The 24,669-nt window shown below is 33.8% G+C and overlaps 1 protein-coding gene and 1 long non-coding RNA gene across 10 annotated transcripts in view; both read left to right on the plus strand.

Annotated features, from left to right (window-relative positions):
• Positions 1-24,669, plus strand: part of LOC138328326 (deoxycytidylate deaminase-like) — a 90,500-nt gene that overhangs the window by 34,155 nt on the left and 31,676 nt on the right. The gene's annotated exons all lie outside the window — the stretch shown is intronic.
• LOC138328333 (uncharacterized) lies at positions 6,422-17,863 on the plus strand. 2 transcript variants are annotated; one of them, XR_011209195.1, is made up of 4 exons: positions 6,422-7,055; positions 7,828-7,931; positions 16,684-16,896; positions 17,740-17,863. It is a non-coding gene; the product is annotated as an uncharacterized lncRNA (long non-coding RNA). The 2 variants fall into 2 exon arrangements; XR_011209194.1 differs by lacking the exons at positions 6,422-7,055; positions 7,828-7,931 and adding an exon at positions 10,463-13,216.

The raw sequence follows: 24,669 nt of genomic DNA on the forward strand, positions 1-24,669 counted from the left end.
AAAATAATGATTTTAACATGCTAACATGTTATTTAAAATGCTAAAACGCTGGATTTAACATGCTAAAATATTGATTTTAACATGCTAACATGCTATTTAAAATGCTAAAACGCTGGATTTAACATACTAAAACACTGCTAACATGTTAATATGCTATTTAAAATGCTAAAACGCTGGATTTAACATACTAAAACACTGCTAACATGTTAATATGCTAACTTTGCAAAAAATAAAGTGTCAAACATGCAGAAATTGAACGGAAAAATAGTAATAATACATTGTATATAGTAAATACTGCAGAATTCCTGTTGGAAAAAAATCAGATAAGAAAATGTAAAATTCAGTTGAGAATTTTGCAAAAAAATATATTCAAAATTCTGCAAAAAGCCTGTCAAATATGCAGAAAACTGAACTGAAAAATAGTAATGATAAAGAGTAAAACCTGCAAAATTCAGTTTTAAAAAAAAAGCAGATAAAAAATGTAAAAAATAAACAGATGAAAATTTTGCAAAAAAATATTCAAAACTTTGTAAAACATTACAACAATTGCAATGGAATTAGCAAAACAATTGACCTTTTAAAGCAATTACATATATTAGTTGCACAGAAAAAGCAATAAAAAGGATTAAGTTGTAGTAAAATGGAAACTTTGATGTTTATATTTGATATAATAAAAGAAATGTTGACCAAAACCCAAAAAATTTTCTGAGTAAGATATGGTATGATCCAAAACATGAACTTGGTTTCACTGGTCCCAAGACGTTATACGAGGGTATAAAAAAGGATGGCAAGTTTAAGATAAGTCTGTCACAGATCACCTATTGGTTGCAGAATCAAGATCCTTACAGTGTTAGAAGACAGGTCCGACACAAGACACCAAATGTCAAAACTCCTTTGGTGAGTGTGGATTACATGTGGGATGCTGATCTGGCAGATGTCTCAAACATCAAAGACTATAACGATGACATCACATTCTTACTAGTTGTTATTGATCATTTTTCACGCTATGCTTGGGTACTACCTTTAAAGAACAAGAAGACAGATACAGTGTTGGATGCTTTCAAAAAGATATTTGCTGAACGACAACCGACCATCCTCAGATCACATCATGGGAAAGAATTCCTCAACCGTGAATTCCAACGCCATTGCAAATCAATAGGTGTAAAACACATTGCAACTCACAGTGCCCATAAAGCTGCATTTGCAGAATCGTTTATAGGGAAGTTCAATAATGTTTTGTATAGATACATGCATTCCAGTCAAACATTTACCTTTATTGACGTCTTACCTGATCTTGTTAGAAGTTACAACAGAAGAAAGAACTCCGGTCTGTATGGATTGGCACCAAAGGATGTAAATGAGGACACACAAAACTTAATATACTTTAAAAGAGATTATAAAGATCCAAGGAAGAAGAGGCCACACAAATTCAAAATTGGGGATCAGGTAAGACTGAGTTATAAAGTACATGAATTCCGCCGTGGGTGGCAGCAGAAGTGGACAGAGGAGATATTCAATGTCTCTCATAGATATTATTGTGACAGTGTTCCTGTTTACAAAGTCAATGATATAACTGGTGAACAAATAATAGGAGCTTTCTACTCTCAAGAACTGCAGAAAGTTTATAAATCAAAACAAACAAAGTGGAAGATAGAAGAAGTGTTAAAGGTTAAGAATAAGAATGGAAAGAAATTGGCATTGGTTAGATGGTTAGGATGGCCAAAGAAATTTGATTCTTGGATTAATCATGATGACATTGAAGGACCACAAAAACCTACAAAAGCACTGAAGAAGAAAAGAAAATGAAGTCATGGCATACGTGTGTCCATTGTGCTTTAAGTCCTTTAAGAGGAAATATACTATGACTCTACTCAAGAAAACAAAACATCAGAAAGGCATGCCGGTTAATGCATCTGACTCATCACCTTTAGACAAAAATCCAAACGTTAAAGAAAAATACTCTTTCGAAATAAGCAATATACCTGAACACATGCTACCCTCTGTACATAAGGAACATTTCTTACCCTGGAAACATCCATTTACGTGTCTGATAGCAGGTCCTACAGGAAGTGGAAAAACAACGTTTGTTAGGAGGTTTATCCAGAACATCCAACAGATGATGACTCCAATACCAGATAGAATCATCTGGTGTTATGGGTAATATCAAACTATGTATGGTTTCATAGACAACGTAGAGTTTCAGGAAGGTTTACCTAACCTAAAGGATTTAGATACATCTTTAAACAATTTGGTTGTTATTGATGTCTGAAATGAATGCTGACATTACGTCATTATTTACCAAGAAAAGTCATCATGGCAACATCAGTGTGATGTATCTTGTTCAGAATTTATTTTTTCAGAATAAAACTCATAGAGATATCAATTTGAATTCACATTATATTGTCCTTATGAAAAATCCTAGGGATTCCTCACAGATCAGATGTTTGTCACAGCAGATGTTTCCAGATAGGATGTTAATGGTAGAAGCCTATAATGACGCCACTCTCAACCTTACGGTTATTTGTTAGTTGACCTGAAACAAGACACGCCTACAGATCTTAGGTTACGCGCACGTATATTTCCTGGAGAATATCAGGTTGTGTATGTCCCATAAAAACCTTTATAAGGGATGCGTGTATTGAAAAAAAAAAGTTTATATCACATGAAAATTTGTCTATGATGTCATATCTGGAGAAAAACTGCAAAGACTTGGAGTATTACCGCAGAGCTAAGCCTTCCCTACGAAAATTATTCCTAGAAAAAGCCAATAAAAGTTTCATTATATATAATATATGTATATGTGAGTACATACAAAACATTCTACAAGGTGTCTTGACCTTAACACCTAAACAAAAGAGAAGGCTATCTCGTCACAAAAACAAGTGCCGTCAGTTATTGAATTCTTCATACAAAACTCAAAAAAGTTTAATTCAACAAGAAGGATTTTTACGTGCCATTACTTCTATCCTACTACCCTTAGCAACGCAAGTCCTGTCCAGTCTATACACCAAATGAGGAAAAAGATATTGAAAGTAAGTGGTAAGACCACCAAAGCCAGACCTAAACCACCTGTTAACTCTTTGGTAAAATCACTGCATGACATAGAAGGAGAAATGGCAAACACTTTACAACGTGAAGATCTTCCGTTAAACGACAAAATGACCATGTACGATCAAAATTTAAGAAAGTACATGTCTAGATATCAACAATATCAACAGAATGGTGTGCAACCCAAGATAGCGACTGCCACCGGTTTTCCAAAGGAGGATCTCACGCGTAAACTTGTCTTACAAAGTGTACCAAAAACAGCCCACTCTAAGACAGAGATGTTGATGGATGGATTAAAACAGGTTGTGGAGTGGAACGATAGAGGGAAATTTGGATATAAAAGTGAGCCAGTGATTCCAGGTTCAAATCTAGTAGATTTAGTTGGAAACGCTATACGTCAAAGATCTCTTAAATATGTCAATCCACAAGGCATAAACGCCTATCTGACAGCTCTCAGGGATGTGAATGTCCCACAGAGTTGGATAAGCAATAAAGCATATCTAGATAAAATGCAAACCGTTACCTCAACCGATACGAGAGATGAGGCTATCTAGAGAGACCCCTTTGAATACATCTCAAGCTATTCCTTCATCAAGACCAACCAGAGTTACCCCTTTGGCTACATCTCAAGATTTTCACACACCGTTGCCATCCAGAGATACTACACATCAAGGCAATCTCCTGTCTCCAATACATATGGATTGGAAAGACGGCAGTGAGGAAAGTGGGTATAACACATTTACAACACCTAGTGCACGTTCAACAATACCCAGAGAACCAGTGTCAGATATATTGAAGAAATGGAAGAAATTTAAGCCTACGGAGTAGTCGCAGAAAAATGTATTTAGCAAATACCTCCATCTACGTGAAAGCTAAAATAATCAAAGCTGATGGCACCAACCTTACTGACCAGAACGTTGCACACGTTAATCTTTGGTTACATTCTCTCTTTAGTGATGTCAGCGTTTGTCTAAATGAAAAACTTGTCTCGCCACCCAATAACATGTATCCATTCAGGGCTTACATGGAATCACTACTGAGCTATGGCCCTGCTGCCAAAGAGTCTCGGTTGACGAGTGCAATGTGGTATAAGGATAGGGCCAAACAAATGGACACTACAGGCGACGATAATCACGGTTATGTCAAGAGGAAACTTGCAACAGCTAATAGTCAGACAGTGGATATGATGGGTAGACTCCATTCTGACCTATTTGCACAGGAGAGATATTTGGTTAATAACGTGAACATGACAATAACTCTGACCAGAAGCAAGGATGCATTCTGTTTGATGGGAGAAACAGATGAAGTTAAGGTGGTCATCAACAATATCTACCTTTACGTGAGAAAAGTAAAACTTAGTTCATCAGTGAGACTAGCCCATGCAAAAGCAATGGAGATATCACCTACCAAATATCCAATCAGGAGAATTGATATGAAGGTGTTTTCAGTTCCAAGAGGAAACTATAATTTTGTTAAAGACAACCTTTTCCTGGGACAAATGCCTAAGAGATTAATCATTGGATGTATTGATAGTGATGCATATAGTGGACTCATTGCCAAGAATTAAAACTTAAAACTTTAAACATTTTGATATCAATTTTGTTGCCTTGAATGTAGATGGTAAACCAATCCCAACTACTCCTTTGCAACCTAACTTTAACCAAAAACTGTATATAAGAAGCTACAATGGGTTATTTACCACTACTGGTAAAACACATCATGATGAAGGCAATAACATTTCAAGAGATGAATATGGCACTGGCTTTACATTGTTTGGATTTGATTTGACCCCTGATCTGTCAGAAGTGGGAACATTTCATCTTATAAAAAGGGGAAATATGTCTCTAGAAGCACATTTTGGGAGAGCCATACCCAATACTATTAACGTTGTTGTGTATGCTGAATTTGACAACATCATAAAAATAGACCGTAACAGACAAATTCTTTTTGACTATAGTGCATGATGAATACATTGGAAATAGAAGTGATCTTGGAAAATATTTCCCCTCACTTTGCTGGGGTGTATGCCAGAAATAATCTCCCTGCGTGTCTTTTACGTGTCCCTTGTCTTATGGTTTGTAACACAGATCCAAATACCAAAAAAGGTCAACATTGGATAGCAGTTTATATTGATGAGAAAAGACATGGAGAATACTATGATCCTTATGGAATACCTCCCTTCCATTTTGATTTTAATGTTTTTTTGAAACGGCAATGTAAAACTTGGAATTTTAATCCCAACAGAGTACAACATTTAAACTCTCTGGTTTGTGGTCAACATTGTATATATTACTTAATTCACAGAGAAATGGGAATGGCTATGAGAGAGATCTCAGATAGTCTCAGTCTGATTTGTATGCCAGTACCAATCTTGTAGATAAAATCGTTGGAAACCTTGTCCATTACTTATTCTGATAGAAATTAGTATGGATTTTCAATACATGTAGTTATTGTAATCCAAAGTGTATCATTTGTTATCTATTGTAAATCTCTGATTGCATGTTTAATGATATTTTCACTTTTTAAATATCTGTTTGTACGTTTAATAAAGTGTTAACTATTGTAAATCTCTGTATGTTTGATAAAGTATAAACTTTGGTAATAACTATTATAAATGCATATCTATATAATATATATTGTAAATCTCTGATTGCATGTTTAATAAAAGGCCTATATTCACTATTGTAAATATCTGTAAGTTAAATAAAGTGTTAACTATTGTAATTCTCTGTTTGTTTATACATAATAAAGTGTCAAATAATGTAAATATCTGTTTAAAGTTTAATAAAGTGTTAACTATTGTAATTCTCTGTTTTTTTATACATAATAAAGTGTCAAATAATGTAAATATATGTTTAAAGTTTAATAAAGTGTTAACTATTGTAATTCTCTGTGTTTTTTTTTTAATTTAACTCAAGAGAAATCTCTCAAGAAAATTGAAGAACCTGACAGAAGAATGACAAACATGACAGGAAAATTTCTTTAACTGCAAGCATGTTAAAGCAGTGTTTAAACATGTTAAAAACCAGTGCTTTGATGTATTTTTAAAATATGGTGATTTTGGCAAATATGAGGAATTAATTTAATTTAGTAATAAAGGCATGCATGGAGGTTTAGCATGTTAAAATCAGTGTTTCAACATGTTAAGTATGTTTAATATACTGAAACCTGTTAAACAAAAACTAAAAAAAGTGTTGCAGTTAACTCCCTTGGATGACATGTCCGTGACGCTCTACTTTAACTGGTACTGTAGTGGTTTCACTTTCACTTTCTTGCGATGCAATACATTCTGACAAACTCATAGTTGTGATAGTACTTTCACTTTCACGGTTTTTTCCAAGTAATACAACCAATATTATAAAATCTGGTTTCCTAAAATTTCTCAGAATGAGGCTGAGAAAATATGCAAGATGGCAGGCTCTATGTGTTAACTTCTGCTCAGGATATTATTGGGATTTAATGCATTTCACATACAGATACGTGCTATCGATTTTTACATTTAACATCACAAGTTGATGCTTATTCTAAATATATGAATAACGTTGAATGAAAATGATTAACTTGACGTTTTCCGGAGATTGTGTTTGGGCACACAATCAGCATTGTTAACCATTTTTAACATGCTAGCATGTTTAATAGCATGATAACACGTTAAAATCGGTATTTTAGCATGTTAAATCCTGTGTTTTAGCATGTTAAAATATATAAATTTTCATCAAAATCTTAGAGCTATTATCAAAATGAATGATAATGACAGTGAAAAAATCCAAATGGGTATGGTTTGGTCAGAATTTACCCCGAGGAGAAATTGTTTACTTTTGTCAAGTTTTCGCTATCTTTATGGTCATCTGTAGTAGTATATACAATCTAACCGCGGACAATCGTCTAGACTCTGTATGAATTTCTCTAGGTCCTACTATGAAAAGAAGAAATGTTTCGTATAATACACTTCATGAAAAAAATGCAAAATGAAGAGTGGTGGAAAAATCCAAAGAAGATTATTAAAGGTATTTATTAATAGTGAAAGAGAGGGGGTGACGATTATAGCGTATAGCGTATCTTCCAGAATGCAACGTTCAAGAGAGCGGCCGCCATCTTGAACGTTGCATTCTGGGAAATACGCTATATACGCTATATCGCCCCCCTTTCTCTCCATTGTGACATACTTGTTTACCAAGTCAAGGCAACAACACCACAATGATTAGCGGTCAGAGAATATTAAAACGAAGATCGATCGTGTCGAGAAATCCTTTTGGTTAATAAGTGATGTATTCGATTAGGAGTTTTATAAATTACTTAATTAATCGCATAAGTGGTTATTGTTAGAAAGATAATAGATCGCTGCTTTACACTATCTATTGAATAATAAGAACAATTTCAGAGAGAGAGAGATTTTATAAAAGTAATTGTTCGTTGAACACTTTCGGTTTGTATATACCCTGATGTCAAATCGTTCACACGTATTTCTTCATTGTCGTCTCTCACAAATATCGAATCTCGATATTAAGCTATAACCACTGAACAACTTTTGTTATTGTGAAATTTTTATAAAAGTATTAAAGGTTTAATTGATACAAAATTAATATTAATGGTCATATTTACTACCCCATAGAAGTATTCCACATAAATATCGGAAGAACAATCAAGGTCATATTCTAAACAACTACGCAGCTGTTATATATCATAAATAGATTGAATTTATGGGGACAATTTTTATGAAGTTATGAAATCATCAAAATATGATTACTTAAAGTATCTATCTAAATAATATAATTTTAGATTCCTTACGACCTGGTAAAACATACTTACCATGTACCGATTTACACGACCAATGACACTGCCAGCCAACGATGAATTGAGTGTCGGCCGCTTCGTATCGACAGGTACGTTATTCTGAGAATTCCATTCTACATGTTGCTGTATGCTTAAAGAACGACAAATTTGGCAACTAACACAGGAGATATAAAACTATAATGTATTGAATATACTGACGACCATTGGTCGCAATACACATATTTGAAAGGCGATCTGTCACTGCAGTCTTCACTCTTGTGAACATTTGTCGGTTATTATGTTGATGTAAATCCAACCTTTAAAAAATATTAACGGGTTAAATTAAAATTACGCAGTGTTCTACAATACAGGGATTCGTATCAGTTAGAAAAAAAGATTAAAAGTATCCCAAACGATGTATATACGAATATCTACCTCATTTTATTTTAAATGTCGCTCATTTCGTCGTATTGACATAACAAATATATTTTGTACTATTTTACTAGGCTCTAGACTAAAGGTTTATTACGCCATATCAAACCAACTGATATCTTTAAAGTTAAAATACATATTAAGAGACTGGTGAATACAAATCGCTAATTTTGCTTCGAATACGCATGTGTTGAAATATTTATATGCATACCTAAGTGTGGCGGTCATCAGAATGACCCGCCTTGTGTGTAGACGAATCGATGTACAATATACTACGATGTTTATGTGTAATCACTAAATTGCTCGTTATTGCGAAAATGATCTTTTATTCTTCTTCACTGAAAAATTCATGCAAGCCAATACACAGCCGTTTTGGACACGGGCCATTAACCACAAAACATATCTAATTGATAGTCGTTCTATCTGTGCAATCTTTACTGTTTAGATAATTTTATTATACCAGCTATTATGTTTATGTGAACACGGATTATGTACTGTACGTGTGTTAGACAATATTACCAAACCATACAACATCGTAAGGAAAAAAACGTCAGAAGAAAAACATGTTGGAATTAACAGTCCTTTAAATGTACAAAAGCAAAAGAGCCTATAAGTATATTGGGCTAAGCAACAAAATGTATTTCAGGAACTTTTTAAATTACCGATAGCTCTGCAATATCATTATTTTGTAAAATAATGTACAATTTCAAGTGAATTTGACTCTTAACTTTTCCGCTAAACAATTCCCGCTCTAGAATAACTACAGGTAAACGAGTCATTGTCAGCAGAACTTGTATATAAAATGATGATTTCTACATTTTGTTTTTGAAATTATATACCGAATATGTCATAAGTGGAGTCTATGAGGTAATTTAGTAAAGCTTGCAAAACAATTTACTTAATTTTCTGAGAAATGAGCCCGGAATTCACCAAGACCAATCGGATCAATATGTTCGTCGTCTTGCGACCATGTTTTTTAATCTATTTCGAGTTTGACGGTCGGTCATATCTAAGCAAATTGTAGACAGTGTCACTAAAAACACCGGACGTTTCATTAAGAGAACTATAGATTTGTAATGAATTTTATCTAGACATTAAGCTATATGAAAATGCTTCAGAGACTATGATAAGACCAATCATACTTAAAGTTTTTTCCACAAACATACACAGAATACTTATTCTACAAATTTCCCTTGTTGTACGGGGGCAGGAGGGGCGGGGCCCAATAGGGGAAATAAAGATAAATCCTATAAACCGCTACTTGTCCTAGAGTTCTGCATGGATTGTAACCAAATTTGGCCACAAACATCCTTGGGAGAAGGGGAACAGAACCTGTATAAATTTTGGCTCTGACCCCCTTGGGGGCAGGAAGGGCGGGGCCCAATAGGGGAAATAAAGGTAAATGATGTAAATCGCTACTTGTCCTAGAGTTCTGCATGGATTGTAACCAAATTTGGCCACAAACATACTTGGGAGAAGGGGAACAGAACTTGTATAAATTTTGGCTCTGACCCCCCGGGGGCAGGAGGGGCGGGGCCCAATAGGGGAAATAGAGGTAAATCCTATAATTCGCTACTTGTTCTAGAGTTCTGCATGGATTGTAACCAAATTTGGCCACAAACATCCTTGGGAGAAGCGGAACAGAACTTGTATAAATTTTGGCTCTGACCCCCTTGGGGGCAGGAAGGGCGGGGCCCAATAGGGGAAATAAAGGTAAATCATGTGAAGCGCTACTTGTCCTAGAGTTCTGCATGGATTGTTACCATATTTGGCCACATACATCCTTAGAACCTGGGGGGCAGGAGGGGCGGGGCCAAATAGGCGAAATAAAGGTAAATCATGTATATCGCTACTTGTCCTAGAGTTCTGCATGAATTGTTACCATATTTGGCCACAATCATCTTGGGAGAAGGGGAACAGAACTAGTATAACTTTTGGCTCTGACCACCCGGGGGCAGGAGGGGCGGGGCCCAATAGGGGGAATAGACGTAAATCCTATAAATCGCTACTTGTCCTAGAGTTCTGCATGGATTGCAACCAAATTTGGCCACAAACATCCTTGGGAGAAGCGGAATAGAACTTGTATAAATTTTGGCTCTGACCCCTCGGTGGCAGGAGGGGCGGGGACCAATAGGGGAAATAAAGGTAAATCATATAAATCGCTACGTGTCCTAGAGTTATGCATGGATTGTTACCATATTAGGCCACAAACATCCTTGGGAGAAGCGGAACAGAACTTGTATAAATTTTGGCTCTGACCCCTCGGGGGTAGGAGGGGCGGGGCCCAATAGGGGAAATAAAGGTAAATCATGTAAATCGCTACTTGTCCTAGAGTTCTGCATGGATTGTAACCAAATTTGGCCACAAACATCCTTGGGAACTGGGGGCAGGAGGGGCGGGGCAAATAGGAGAAATAAAGGCAAATCATTTAAATCGCTACCTGTCCTAGAGTTCTGCATGGATTGTTACCATATTTGACCACAAACATCCTTCGGAGAAGCGGAACAGAACTTGCATAAATTTTGGCTCTGACCCCCCGGGGGCAGGATTGGCGGGGCCCAATAGGGGGAATAGAAGTAAATTCAATAAATCACTACTTGTCCCGGAGTTGTGCATGGATTTTACCCAAATTTGGCCACAGCATCCTTAGGAGAAGCGGAACAGAACTTGTAAAATTTTGGCTCTGACCCCTCGGGGGCAGGAGGGGAGGGGCCCAATATGGGAAATAAAGGTAAATCCTATAAATCGCTATTTGTCCTAGAGTTCTGCATGAATTTTAACCAAAATTGGCCAGAAACATCTTTGGGGAAAGGGGAATAGTGTTTGTATAAATTTTGGCTCTGACACCCGGGGGCAGGAGGAGCAGGCCCCAATATTGGAAATATCGGTAAATCCTATAAATCGCTAATGGTGATATAGTTTTGCTTGGATTTTACCCAAATTAGGCCCAGAAACATCCTTGGGGTTAACAGAATTCGTATAAATTTTGGCTTTGACCCCCTGGAGCAGAAAGAGTGGGGCCCAATAGGGGAATTAGAGGCCAATATTCAAATTCCTTCAGAAAAGAAACAATGAACCTGTATTCAGAACATTCCTAGGCATTACAAACCAGATGAGCGATACAGGCCTCTGAGCCTCTTGTTTGGTACATGCACACCTATCTGTGGTATTTTCAAGAAGCACTGGTCGATATCAGTCAGGTAGTCAATTCGATAGGGACTCCGTGTTCAAGGGGTAGGTATTGTCTGATAGCAATAATGTTGCATTGAAAACGATGATTTGACATTTTTTACCCAATTTAAATATTTTGGAAAGCGTTTTCAGTATTCCTATCTGAATACTGATCTTCTGAACGAATATTTCTTTGTCTTATCGCAGTGCTCGTTCCAATAGAGAATGCAAATAATAGTATACAAATGCCGCTGACACCAAGTAAATTTCGTTGAAATTCCTTCGATTGTTTCGGAGCAGTAGTCAATCGATCATTGTGTCTGAATTCGGACAGACCGACGGAAAATTTAAATCCCTGTAACTTTGTCGAATTTATTTAATGCAACAAAAAGTTTGTTTGCAATGTCAGTGTAATATTTGGAGGGATTTATATTTGATGGTCATAGAAAAAGGTATATAGGGGGAGAATAGTGAAATATATAAGGAGGGATATTTATTTGATGGTCATAGAAAAAAATATCTAGGCCGGGGAGATTAGTGTAATATCTAAGGGGGATATTTATTCGATGGTCATAGAAAAAGTATCTGGGGGAGATTTGTGTAATATCTAGAAGGAAATTTATTTGATGGTCATAGAAAAAAATCTCTAGGAGGGTTAAGCATCCGCGAAGCCCACTCAGCTTTTTGGGAAGCTAATACATGTATAAAGTTATTGTTTGAAAATTAACATCCTGACAGACAGACAGACGGAGACCAACCAACACTATACCCCACCCCTTCCACCAACAGGGCACTGACAACGATGCCTTGAAGTTGTTTCATAATATATCATATAAAACGAAACCTGACTCTATACCCTATTCCATTTAATCTTATAGTATCCTTTGTTTATTACATTATCTGTTCTACTTTTGCCGCTGAACAAACTAGAGAGACGAATATTTTGAAAGCTTTAAGGTCGACTTCATGACCTTGTTTGAAATATACGGTTTCCCTCTAGCATGATATCAGCCTTGTCAAGGATTATTTTGTATTATCGTTGCCACCTGCTGTACACTTCCTCCATTTGATCTAAGAAGTAGAGACGCTCACGCCCCAAAACATCTGGTTCTATTTTCCTTGTTATTTTCCCCAATATTATCCATAGCTATACATCTTGTTTGATTATTGTATTGCTATTACAGTAATTGAATTTGTAAGCTGCACTGTATATATTATCATCTTGCATTAACTATACATACATTTGTATATATCCAGTGTATGCTAATAAGTTTAAGTTTGTCCAATAAACTATAGCTCCTGTCGTATATTTTCTCTTATCTATTCTTTTATTACAAATATTGAAAAGTTCTTGACGACAAACCAAAATAAACGGTTTAAGACTATCTAATGAATAGTATTTTTTATAGATATTGAATTATGTTTACGTCCTTGTTCCGAATGGGTAAATTTAATATTTATATTCATACTCGACGAAAACATATTACCGTTTTCATAACCAGTTCTGCAATACGAAAATTCAAACGAATATGTTCCATACGAAATCATTTAGCATATTAGAAACTGGAAATAAACGCATCCATATATAAAATTCCCATTTTACTAATCAAGTTAAGCTGAATAGACTTGTGTTTACGCTGACGCGTCATAAGCACACATGTGTGCATATAAAATACGTGGTTCCTGGTGTAACGATGTGCACCATCATCACGGCACATGTGAGGCTTCAGTATGATGTTGTTTTGACGTGATCTTGCCATGGCTACCCGGTCCTGTGACGGGACTAAAGCAGGTATGTTTGTTTATATGACCTTGTATACACGGGTAGACTGACCACTAGACCCTTAAAAGACTTTCTCAGTTCTTTACTAGATTATCTACCCCTGGTTTGAATCAGACATGTAGAAAAGATAAAATGATCAAGTTAGTGATGTTTTCAATATCCTAGAGACTGATGGCCAGACTGATACATGAGTAACGAGATTAGCTTCTGCTAAGTTTAATATTTTACTGCACATGTGTACACTGCATGTACGTGTACAAGGTGTATTGTTGAAGTCTATAAATGCTTTTAAAATCTTAAGGAAGAGTATAATTATTACCAATACTGGTTTGCCTATAGCTGTAATATGTTTCAACAACATATATACAATTGTGTATCTCAGTCATGTTTTATTCCAGAAAGAAATATTTACCTGTTTGTGTATAGATATAAAGACACACTACTCTTACATTCTTTGTAGAATTATACGTAGGCCTATTTCCTACGCGGTGTATCACATCAGAAAAGCTGATTCACAAACAATGATTGGAAAATAGTAAATAAACTAGCCATAGTATACATGGTTAGTAGTATTATGGCGTACACCAACTTCGCTACCCAAGGGTCAGGAAGAGTATACGTACTCAATACCGTTATAATTGACTAGCGAAGTCGGGGTAACACGTGTGTTTTAACAATAATGCACCTAACAAAAGATAATAAAATGTGGTATGCATGCCTCACAACTCTTTAAATGCATTGCTTTGACAATTGAATAGAATGGATGTGTTTTGTCGACTAATGGAAAATATCAGTCAGGTATGACGATGTTATTGATCAGACACTTAAATATGTTGTCAGTTCATTATTTATGTTATTCTTGTGTATTTTCTTGTCTTTTTGTTCACAATTGTGTTCTGTTTTTCTTTTTTGAATATAATCCTAAACTCAGATGAAATCGTTTGTGCTGTGAGAAGGATATGTCTTTTAATATAGATCTGTGAGATATTATTTATCAATTCGACGACTAATATTGATTTATATGTTTTAGATTTAATAACGATATTACTATTTTCTGTATTTTTCTTCTTCTTTTTAAGAATTTTTTTAGGGGTGGGGGGTCATACTCGAATAAACATGTTATATTTTTTTCTTCCAAATATCCATTATGCTATTAGTTATATAGTCAGTTACTGACCCCCTATAAAAGCATAGAGGGTCAGTAAGATTTATAGGGGCTTCCCGAACACCAACTCTGGCTAGGATGGGGTGTTTTCAAAGGCGCTAAGGTGTGTTGATAGGGAGTTATAGCCTATCTCAGAATTATTCTCAGTGCAAGATCACATGTAAATCTAAGGTAAATCAACTCACCTGGTAGGTGATCAGCAAATCAGTAACTGTTATTGTCAAGATGCTGCAGAATGGTGTATAAAACAGAGGCATACTTGAGAGAAAAGCATACTTGCCATGATATTGTACTGTAAAATATATACCAATTAAAATATCTTATTAAAAATACACATTCTGTTTAACTATAGTGCTTTAATGCATTACTATTATAAATTATGTGTGACACTCTAATAAATATTGTACAGTGTGTTTTTATATAATGATTTAAAAAAGTAATAATGATTATATAATAAATAATATAAAATATATTAGTGAGTGCTTGAACTTAATTAACAAAACTGTAGTATGTCTTATGATGTATCTTATCATAGGTATGAGTATAAAACGTTACCTGAGTTGGTGTTAGAGTGAAACAGACTATAACTAAACTTCAAAGGGTTCCCTACATAAATACCTACTGTGGGGTAAAAACTCAAACAACGTCTTAGAGACCAAAACACTTTATGGTAATAAGGGAAATCTTAATTTCCGAATTTCTCTGAGTAATTTTTTTTCATTTTCAAGCTATTTGTTCCTCAACTATATATATTTTTATTCAAGCATATGTAATATTACAAATTGTGATATGTTAATACGTGTCCAAATTCAAATAAATGAAACAGCAATTTGCATGTATATGAGTGACCTATTGACGTTACTACTGTACTTTGTATATAGATACATACAAGCATATGCAGTCTTTAGATAAAAACATTCTACACATTTTTTTTAATTAATTACATCAATAATAAAATTCCATTTGTTTATAATTTTATCTCCGTTTCTTATACAGTGTAAGAGTAAAGCCAAGCTTCTATTTTTTGTAATATGATAGGTATTATTAGGTCTAGTTTGTTTTTCTCTTTCATAAGGTATTATTTAGGATATTTACTATACCCTTCTATGTAGTAAACTACAAATGCAATCAACGATTATTAATGTGTATAACGTATAGCGGGTTATTTTAGCGGGTATAATATTTTAGCGGGTATAATATTTCAGCGTATAATATTTTAGCGGGTATAATATTTTAGCGGTTTCGTTTGACACCATCGTGACCCTGAAGTTTAGAATTAGAAATGTTTTATACGATGATTTTAATACTGCTTTTACGTATTTGTATTATTGGGACTAATTTACATATCGCGTGATACTTGATAACCTTTGTGCGGGATTATAATGTTTCTTTTGGTAATGGAATGACGTCAAAAGATGATATTCCGCGCTAACGGCATGTCAGCGGGTAGATCACAAAGAGTTACGTTGCATCAGCATTGGAGATACTCATGCTGCACAAACGTTATTGAGTATCACGTGGTACGTGAATTAGTTTAATATTGCTGTATATCATGAAATTTTCGTCGTGTAAAAGCTCTTTGATTACGTTATTGCTAATGAACCATGAAATTGAAAAAAAAAAAATGAAGTATGTTTTGTATATGATAGTAGTCGCTTTAACAAAGACTAACTATGAAAGTTTTTTTCTGTGAAATATATTGAAATTTCCAAACCACGTAAAAATATCCATAGTATTTCTTGTATAGTATGTTTTATTTTAATATGCAACTTTAACAATCGTTTTTAATATCTACGTTTTCAAATATAGAGAACAGTCCTTTTTTTCTAGACGAATAACAATTACATTTCATCGAGTGGGATGGATATTTCACGAGATGAAATATAATTGTTATTCATCAAGAAACTAGAAATATTCTATTTATATGTATTCCATTTTTATGTCTCTGCTCTAGGCCTTGACTAGGCCAGCTGATATTTGTACATGTATTTTATCCAAAAGCAAATTTTCTGCTTACTCATTTTGTTCAACACATATGGCATAAAATTTCAAGGAAAAATAACACAAGATAATTTAACGCAACACATTTTTGCTCCAACAATTAAAAATAAAAAATCAATAGGAAAGGTAAACGTAATATTATAGGTTTGGTTTGAATTTTTAAAAACAATGTATATGCTGTGTTTTGATCAGCCAGTATTGGATGAAAAATACTACATGTGTACTTATTTTTTCACCATAAACCCTTATATTTCACTGTGAAAAATGTAAATTTAGTGAAATATCTCACCGATTATTTTCACTTTTCCAGCGTGCCACGCTGAGATGAATGCCGTAATGAATAAACATGCGTCGGATAATAATGGATGAACGATGTTTGTTAGTCTATTTCCATGCAACGAGTGCGCGAAGATAATGATACAATGCGCATTAAGACTATTGTCTATTACGACGATAAAAACATCCACAAACCAGAGGCAAAGACATCTCAGCTAATGCTGAAAAAAGCAAACATTAATATAAGGTACCTTTTACCATATCTTCGATATTCTATCGCTGTCGTTTTATCCACCCCTGGACTACCTCATAGCAAAACTGGACGACACTTCAGGAGAAAAAAAAAGATCAATGACATGCATACAGTGTATTCCTTTGAAGGTAATAGAGAGTGACGCCCAACTTCAATTCATTTAATGAAAGGATCATATTACTGTACCTCTTTTATCTGTTATTGCATACGAAGTCATCTTTTCTGCAGGGTTGGATATAACGACAGTGATGGTAACCCCTGGAGTATCTACAAACTTATCTTTACCTGTTTCACTTTTCATAGTTTGCTATAGGTCTCAGTCATTTGGTAGGTTCCCATTTCAAACCTCTTCTTTTCATGTAGGATTAAATATATATAAAAAAACACATCTATGTGTTCAATGTTTATGTTTTTATGAACATTCATGGCCGTCTTTGATATGTAATTTTTTTTTTTTTTTTCGTGTCTTGACAAAGGGGCAAATCACCTTGAACATTCGACAATATCTTGTCCACACTGTTGAAATTCCTTCTTTGTCCCATATTTACTTCTTCAAGTAATTCGTATCCTACAAACACGTGTTAATAAGAATCCAGTTTTATCTGGAAAACACCGTTGATATTACTTCCTTTACACACACACACATATATATGTGTACACGTATGTGATAAGTATTTATAAATATCGCATACGTTGACATGTTTGTAGCATGTGAATGAGACTGCATGTATAGTGATAAAACAATATGAAACTATGTATATGTAAAAACAATACGTTTCAAGAAATTAATTTGTTTTATAATACCATTGTTTTACATTTTTTGTTTTCTTTCTTCAGGAAATATAAGCCAAACGGGACATCACTTGTAGTAGAGCGGCTGAAATGCAGGTTATGAACACAGAATCATTGTAATATATTTTCAGACAAGTGTACATATTTTTATTAAATACATTTTACATTATTTAATGTTTTATTGTTTGTTGTATGTATGAAAATTATTGTACAATTATTTGATTTAGAGAGAAGAAATTTTCGCGAACTGTTTTTTTTACTCTTATTCACATTGAACATTTGAGCATTTGTCAATTTCTAACAGCGATAAGCTATATACTTATTAGGTTTTTATTACATGCCATTGATTAATTGGAATTTATTTGTGGAAATTATTTCGACCGCGGATATAGCGAAGTTTAACTCACCGCGTATACATTCAACAACACAGTATGTATTGTTATCTGTTAAAGGTTACCTTAAATATGCTATATTTCTTGTTTTGAAATCCTTCAGTATTGCTCAGAAGTATATGTATTTCAAATTGCGCTGTAGTAGGTCATGTTGACCAACGAATTTGTTTTCTGAAGTTTAAAACAATTCGCTTCGCAGTCGTAAAACAAAATAACTTTTTATTTAATATTGAATTCAACCTTTTGATATATAACGTCTGAATTGACCATGTGGTTCAGCCATAAAACCATATAGTCCTTAAAAGACAGTGTACAATATGCTGCTGACCCTAAGGTATATTCTACAATATTAGATATAATCTGATTTCCCATATTCTCATTGGCTAATAGAGGGTCACGTAGAGTTCAATATATAGCCTCTATATTGACCCACTACAATCGCATTAGCACTAAGACATCCAGCTTTACCAAGGTATTATGGTTTTACATTTCAACAAAAAGTTTATTTCAAACAAACAAGTTGAAATAGGATCGAACAACAGGCAGTGCCTATGTAAGTTCTCTCCCTGGTAACAAAATGTATATATATACAAATGACACGAAAGAGTATTTGAAAACATTTGAAAGTATATGTTTCATAGGTCATGACAATATATCATATATTATTAATGAGATTATAGATAGTAATTTTGTTTTTCAAAATGTATAATAATAAAGAAATGAGAATGCAGCAGCCATGAGGAAATTACCTTCACCCACCAGATACAGACCAGAAAGTCCATGTGGCTAACAAGCCGATGGTCATCCACCAATGGGATTCAGAAATTCTACCATGGCTGCTGTATTCATGTATATGACTTCAAAGATAAAATGTTGCAGAATATTGAGATAAAGTTTGGTCTAAATTTATACTTGTCATGACACATGCATTAATTTTAACAATTACCTAAACAGATATGTAGCTAAGATAAATGTATTAATCATATATTTTAAAAAGTATGACAATTTATATAATAATACCTAAAATTTACAACTAATAAATGATAAATGATAAATGCCCATCGGAACAGATGCTATTATAGATGTGTTTTTCAGAAAACTAATTAATTTTATTAATTAAAGTTATATGTGCCGTATTTTTCATACTCACGAATCAAGATGAGCTTTTAATATGTTATTCATCACCAAAAATTACCAACTTTTTGAAAATTACAGTACTTTCAATGCATAGGTTTTAATTTTACATGTACAAGTAAGAGCAGACCATGAAGCCAAATTGTGGTCTACAATTTCATTACACATTTTTACAATGTTATCAGTAATTGTAAAGTGATTTCTGCAGGTATGTTTCCATGTAAACATATTTAAGTCATAAAACAACAATTTTTCAGTACAAAATTTCTGTGTTATTACTAACGTTTATAAGTCATCTGAAGCCATTTGAATGATTTTTAAAGTTTTATTCATCAAACCTTATGGTTTTTAATAGATTAACAACGAAAAAATAGCATGTCAAAATTTTCGCCCAGTTACGTCACATATAACTTTAAGGTATGGTATCTTTAACCACGATTAGTTAATCAATTCTTCAAAGTTATTGATGAATCATATAATTAGAAGTTATTATGATGGTGGTTATATGTTATGAAATCTATTAGTAGCCCTTACAAAATCTATTGTACACTGAAAGATATTCAAGTTTGTTTCATTATTACAATCATTACAGCCAGACAAAAGTATTTGAAGGTCAAAATGGTTATGAGTAAAATTTATTAACTTATTTTGGAGAGTTCTGCGCTGTTCATTGTAATTACTACAGGAGAAGAAGTAATGTTCAGTGGTTTCATATGCATTACCACACTCGCACAATGGTGATTCTGCTAAGTGATCATTATAAAGATCAAAGTTTAAATTACTACAGCAGTTCCGTAATTGACATATCAGAATATCATCTTTCCTTTTGCCTAAATTTAAAAAAGTTTTGTTCTTAGCATTATCTGTGGGTGTAATATCACTAATATTCTGGTTTAGAAGTTTTTTAAATTGGTTAATAGAGGTGATATTGGTTAAATCAAATCTAAGTGCAAGTTCATTATAATCTTTCAGAGTTTTTGGAATAAAACTATTAGCATAAATGGTAGATCTACTAAAAGGAATTGCAAATAATCTTTCATTTCTTAACAAATATGGGTTTTCATTATTAAAGTATTGTTCAATTAATTCGTTTAGATAGGAGGGAGCAGTTCCTGATAAAATTTTATAAAGAAGGACAAGTCTATGTTTTTTGCGCCTTGTGGCAAGTGTATCCCAGCCAAGTTCTGAGTAAAGTTTATAATGAGATGTTCCCTTACGCAGTCCAGTGATAATTCGGGCAGCCTCTATTTGGATAGATTCAAGAAGTAATGCTTCCTGTTGTGTACAATTATCAAACAAGATATCACCATATTCTAATATTGGTCTAATATATGAAACATATATATTAGTTAAAGATTTTCGACTCAATTTATATTTAACAGTTTTTAAAAGGTTTATACGATTACAAGCTTTTTTGTAAATGTAGTGAATATGGTGGTGCCATTTACCATCCTCAGAAAGAAATAAGCCTAGATGTTTGTGGTTTTTGACATTTTTGATAACCTCATTTTGGAATAAGACATCTGGACATATAATATTTCTTTTGCGACTGAAAGTAAGCGATTCTGTTTTATCTGGGTTGAATTTAATATCCCATTTTTTAGACCATTTATCTATATTTTCAAGGTCCTCAGATACACTTTTTGCTGTATCTAAAGGAGAAATGTCTGTGACCTTAAAAAGAGAGGTATCATCTGCAAATAGTCTTTTATCATTTGTTATACAATCAGTTATGTCATTTATATAGATTAGAAAAAGAAAAGGACCGAGAACTGAGCCCTGGGGGACACCCGCACTTACCTGACGATATGAAGAGGAGAAACCTTCAGTTATAACTCTGTGTTGACGATTATCTAGATAACTTTTAAACCAATTTAAGACATTACCTTTAACACCATACATTTCAAGCTTATAAAGTAATCCGGGGTGCCAAACCCGATCAAAGGCTTTGCTAATATCACAAATAGATCTAGTTTCTAGCCCTTCATCTAATTTTTTTATAAATGTGTCATACATTGAGAGTAATTGATAAATAACTGAGTCTCCTCGAATAAATCCTGATTGGAATTTTGATAACATTTCATGTTCAACAAGATGATTGTATAAATGTTTGAAGATAATCTTTTCTAATATTTTACTAAGACAAGATGTAATTGAAATTGGTCGGTAATTTGAAATGTCATTATCACTACCTTTGCCTTTATAAATAGCATTTATATTAGAAAGTTTCCAAGACGAAGGAACAAAGCTAGTTGATAATGTTTTGTTGAATAAAATAGTTAAGGGTGTAACAATTGATGATTAAAGAAGTTTCAGGACCTTAGGTATTATGCCATCAGAGCCAGCAGGTTTATTTCCATTTATTATAATTAATTGATCTCTGACTTCCTGTTCCTGAATTAAAATATTATCAAGTATGTTAGGAGATTCTGGGACAGCAGGCAAAGGATCAATATTATCAGAAGAAGTTGATATTGATGTAAAATAGTCAACAAGACCTTCGGCTTTATCTATAGGATGGAACAAGAAAGAATTATTATAATTTAATGGTGGAATAATAGCGTGTTTATTATTGAACTTAAGTAGAGTTTTTGCGGTTTTCCACCATTTAAACAAAGAAGTATTTATATCATTTAAAGATTTTTCTAAATTATCCAAATATACAGATTTTGCATTACGAATCAAAGTTATGGTTTCATTTCTAAGATTTCTAAAATTTTCCCAATGAGCTGGATTATTAGTTTGAACTGCTTTTTTATGAACTCTATTTCTCTGTCTAATTTTTAGTCTAATCTCACCTGTCATCCATGGCTTGTCATTAGGTCTTACAGTTAGTTATTTTCTTTTGAGGTATACATTCATTCATAACCCTATTTATAGAATCACTAAGTATGGAATTGAAACTATCTGCATCATGGTGTTCACCAATACTTACCCAGTCAATATTATTTATCATTTGATTCATCTTGACAACATCCGCTTCATTATAGAGATAAATGTTTTTAGCATATGTATGTTGTTTAAAAACAGAATGACAAAAACTGAAATTAATAACAGAATGATCACTGCATATCGGAGGTGTTATATGTGTATTTTTAACAATGGTATTGTTATTTGTTAGAACAATGTCAATTGAGGTAGAGGAATCAGGTGTTACTCTTGTAAAATTATTTACAAAGTTTGTCATGTTATATTTGCTGAGGAGTCTACTAAAAGTGGAATTAGGCTGTATGGTGAGCATATTTACATTGATATCACCAGTGATAAAATAATATCAGCATTTGTGTGTTTCGAGTCATCAGTAACATGATCAAGCATGGTATCAAGTTTATTCCAGTAGTCAATATTACTATCTGGAGGTCTATATATACAACCTAAAATTACTTTACTGTTTCCAAATACAATTTCAGTCCACAATACTTCTAAATCATTTGTCTCAAAATCATCCCTTCTCTTTACAATGACATTTTCCTTATGATATCTTAAAATGCCACCCCCGGGTCGCAGGTGTCGGTCCTTTCTAAGAAGTTTTGAAGAAAAATGTTCAAGGCATAAATCAGAATCAATTACTGTATCATTTAAATGGCTTTCAGTTAAGCAAATGATATCTTTATTATTAAGTTCTGCTTCAATAACATCAAGCTTTTTACGTACTGATCGGATGTTGAGGCATGCTATATCAAGACTGCGTAAAGGACCTGGATTTTTTTCTACATCCATACACATGGTTTTAATTGACAAGATAGCAATAAGTGAGAAATGATTATTTGAGAAGAATATGGAGAAGAAAATTGTGTATCTTTCAGTATCGTCGGATAAAGAGAGGAAATGAATAATACATAATTGAAAACTATATATGTGTTCTGATTTAATTCCTACAGTGGAAGTAAAGCCATTGGCAAATGCACCATGCAAGTCAATCGTATTGACTGTATACATGTAGATTCTATCCATTGTCAAAATGGTGAGATTTCTCAAAAAACAGTATGAGGTGACTATCAGTGACCACAACTACTTCCACATAATTTCGGTGGGGTTCCGATAGGCATTCATTAATTGATAATATAGCTACACCAAGATAAATGTTTAGACATATTATTATATACAATATTAATAATATATACATTTGTGTTACCTTTGCATGAAAAACTTCCATGTACATAATGTAAAGAGGCGGATTGAGAATGGAGTTGTTTCGGATGATCAACATCAGATAAAAGCTTAGGTTGTCGCATTAGATAGTAACGTTAAATTCAAACATTTAATTGAGTCAGAGTATTGATTAAGCTAAAAGAAAAGGGATATTTAACTCGGTCCGGATAGTGAGTTACAATATAATATTAATATATTATCATATTTTTTTTCCAGATGAGTGGGCTATAGCTCACATAGTGAATTTCCATATTTGTATATGAATAAAAAGTATAATAAATTTAGAGTTCAACAATTACATATCCAATTTGAGAATACAACATTGGTATATACAGTCTATTATATGTATACCGGTAAGACTAGAGGAGTTGTGTCCCTTTTATTAGTAGTAAATTATCCATACATGTATATAATACAAATGTATATGAACTTTGTAGACACAACTACTAATGTGTCATTTTCCTGTAATAGTAAAATTCAATAATGTTATAAAATTTATTTGCATAACTTAAATTGAAAATAATTACAGTAATAGTCTAATTATTTATTTAATTAAAGTACATTTAATTATGATATAGTATAATAATTATATTCATATATAAGGTACATATATGTACATGTTTAAAGTCAGAAGTCTTGAGACAGCTCCATGTCCTTGCATATCACGTTCACATACACAGGCTGTAGAACAATTTAACTGGTGTTTTGCTGCGTTTTGCTGGGTCTGGTGGGGGTTTTTGGAGGAGGGTCCGGGTAGGCTCTAAGTAAAGTATTATGGTTTTCTTTTTAATAGACAACACTTTATACATATATGATTTTTAGTAGCTAAGGAAATGTAATTTCAATTTTTAGCTGACCTGGTCGGAAGGACCAAGGTGAGCTTATGCCATATCGTCCATCCGTCAACAATCGACTTCTTCTCCATAACCGCAGGTCGGATTTCAACAAAGTTTGACTGGTAGCATCCTCATAGGCTACTAGCTGAAAATTGTGCAAATGATGGGGCTAACCGAGGGGCCTAAGGGGCGGGGCCAAAAGGGGTCAATTTGGCTATTTCAATATAAACGACTTCTTCTCTAAAACTAAGCATGGAATAGCACTCATAAAACAATGGTAACATCCTTATAGAGTGGGGATTCAGAATTGTACAAATGATGGGGCTGACCCCTGGGGGCCTGAGGGGCGGAGTTAAAAGGAGTCAATTCGGCTATTTCCATATAAACGACTTCTTCTCTGAAACTAAGCATGGGATAGCACCCATACTGCAATGGTAGCATCCTTATAGGGTGGGGATTCA

The sequence above is a fragment of the Argopecten irradians genome, chromosome 7 (genome assembly GCF_041381155.1).
Source record: "Argopecten irradians isolate NY chromosome 7, Ai_NY, whole genome shotgun sequence".
NCBI classification, from domain to species: Eukaryota; Metazoa; Mollusca; class Bivalvia; order Pectinida; family Pectinidae; genus Argopecten; species Argopecten irradians.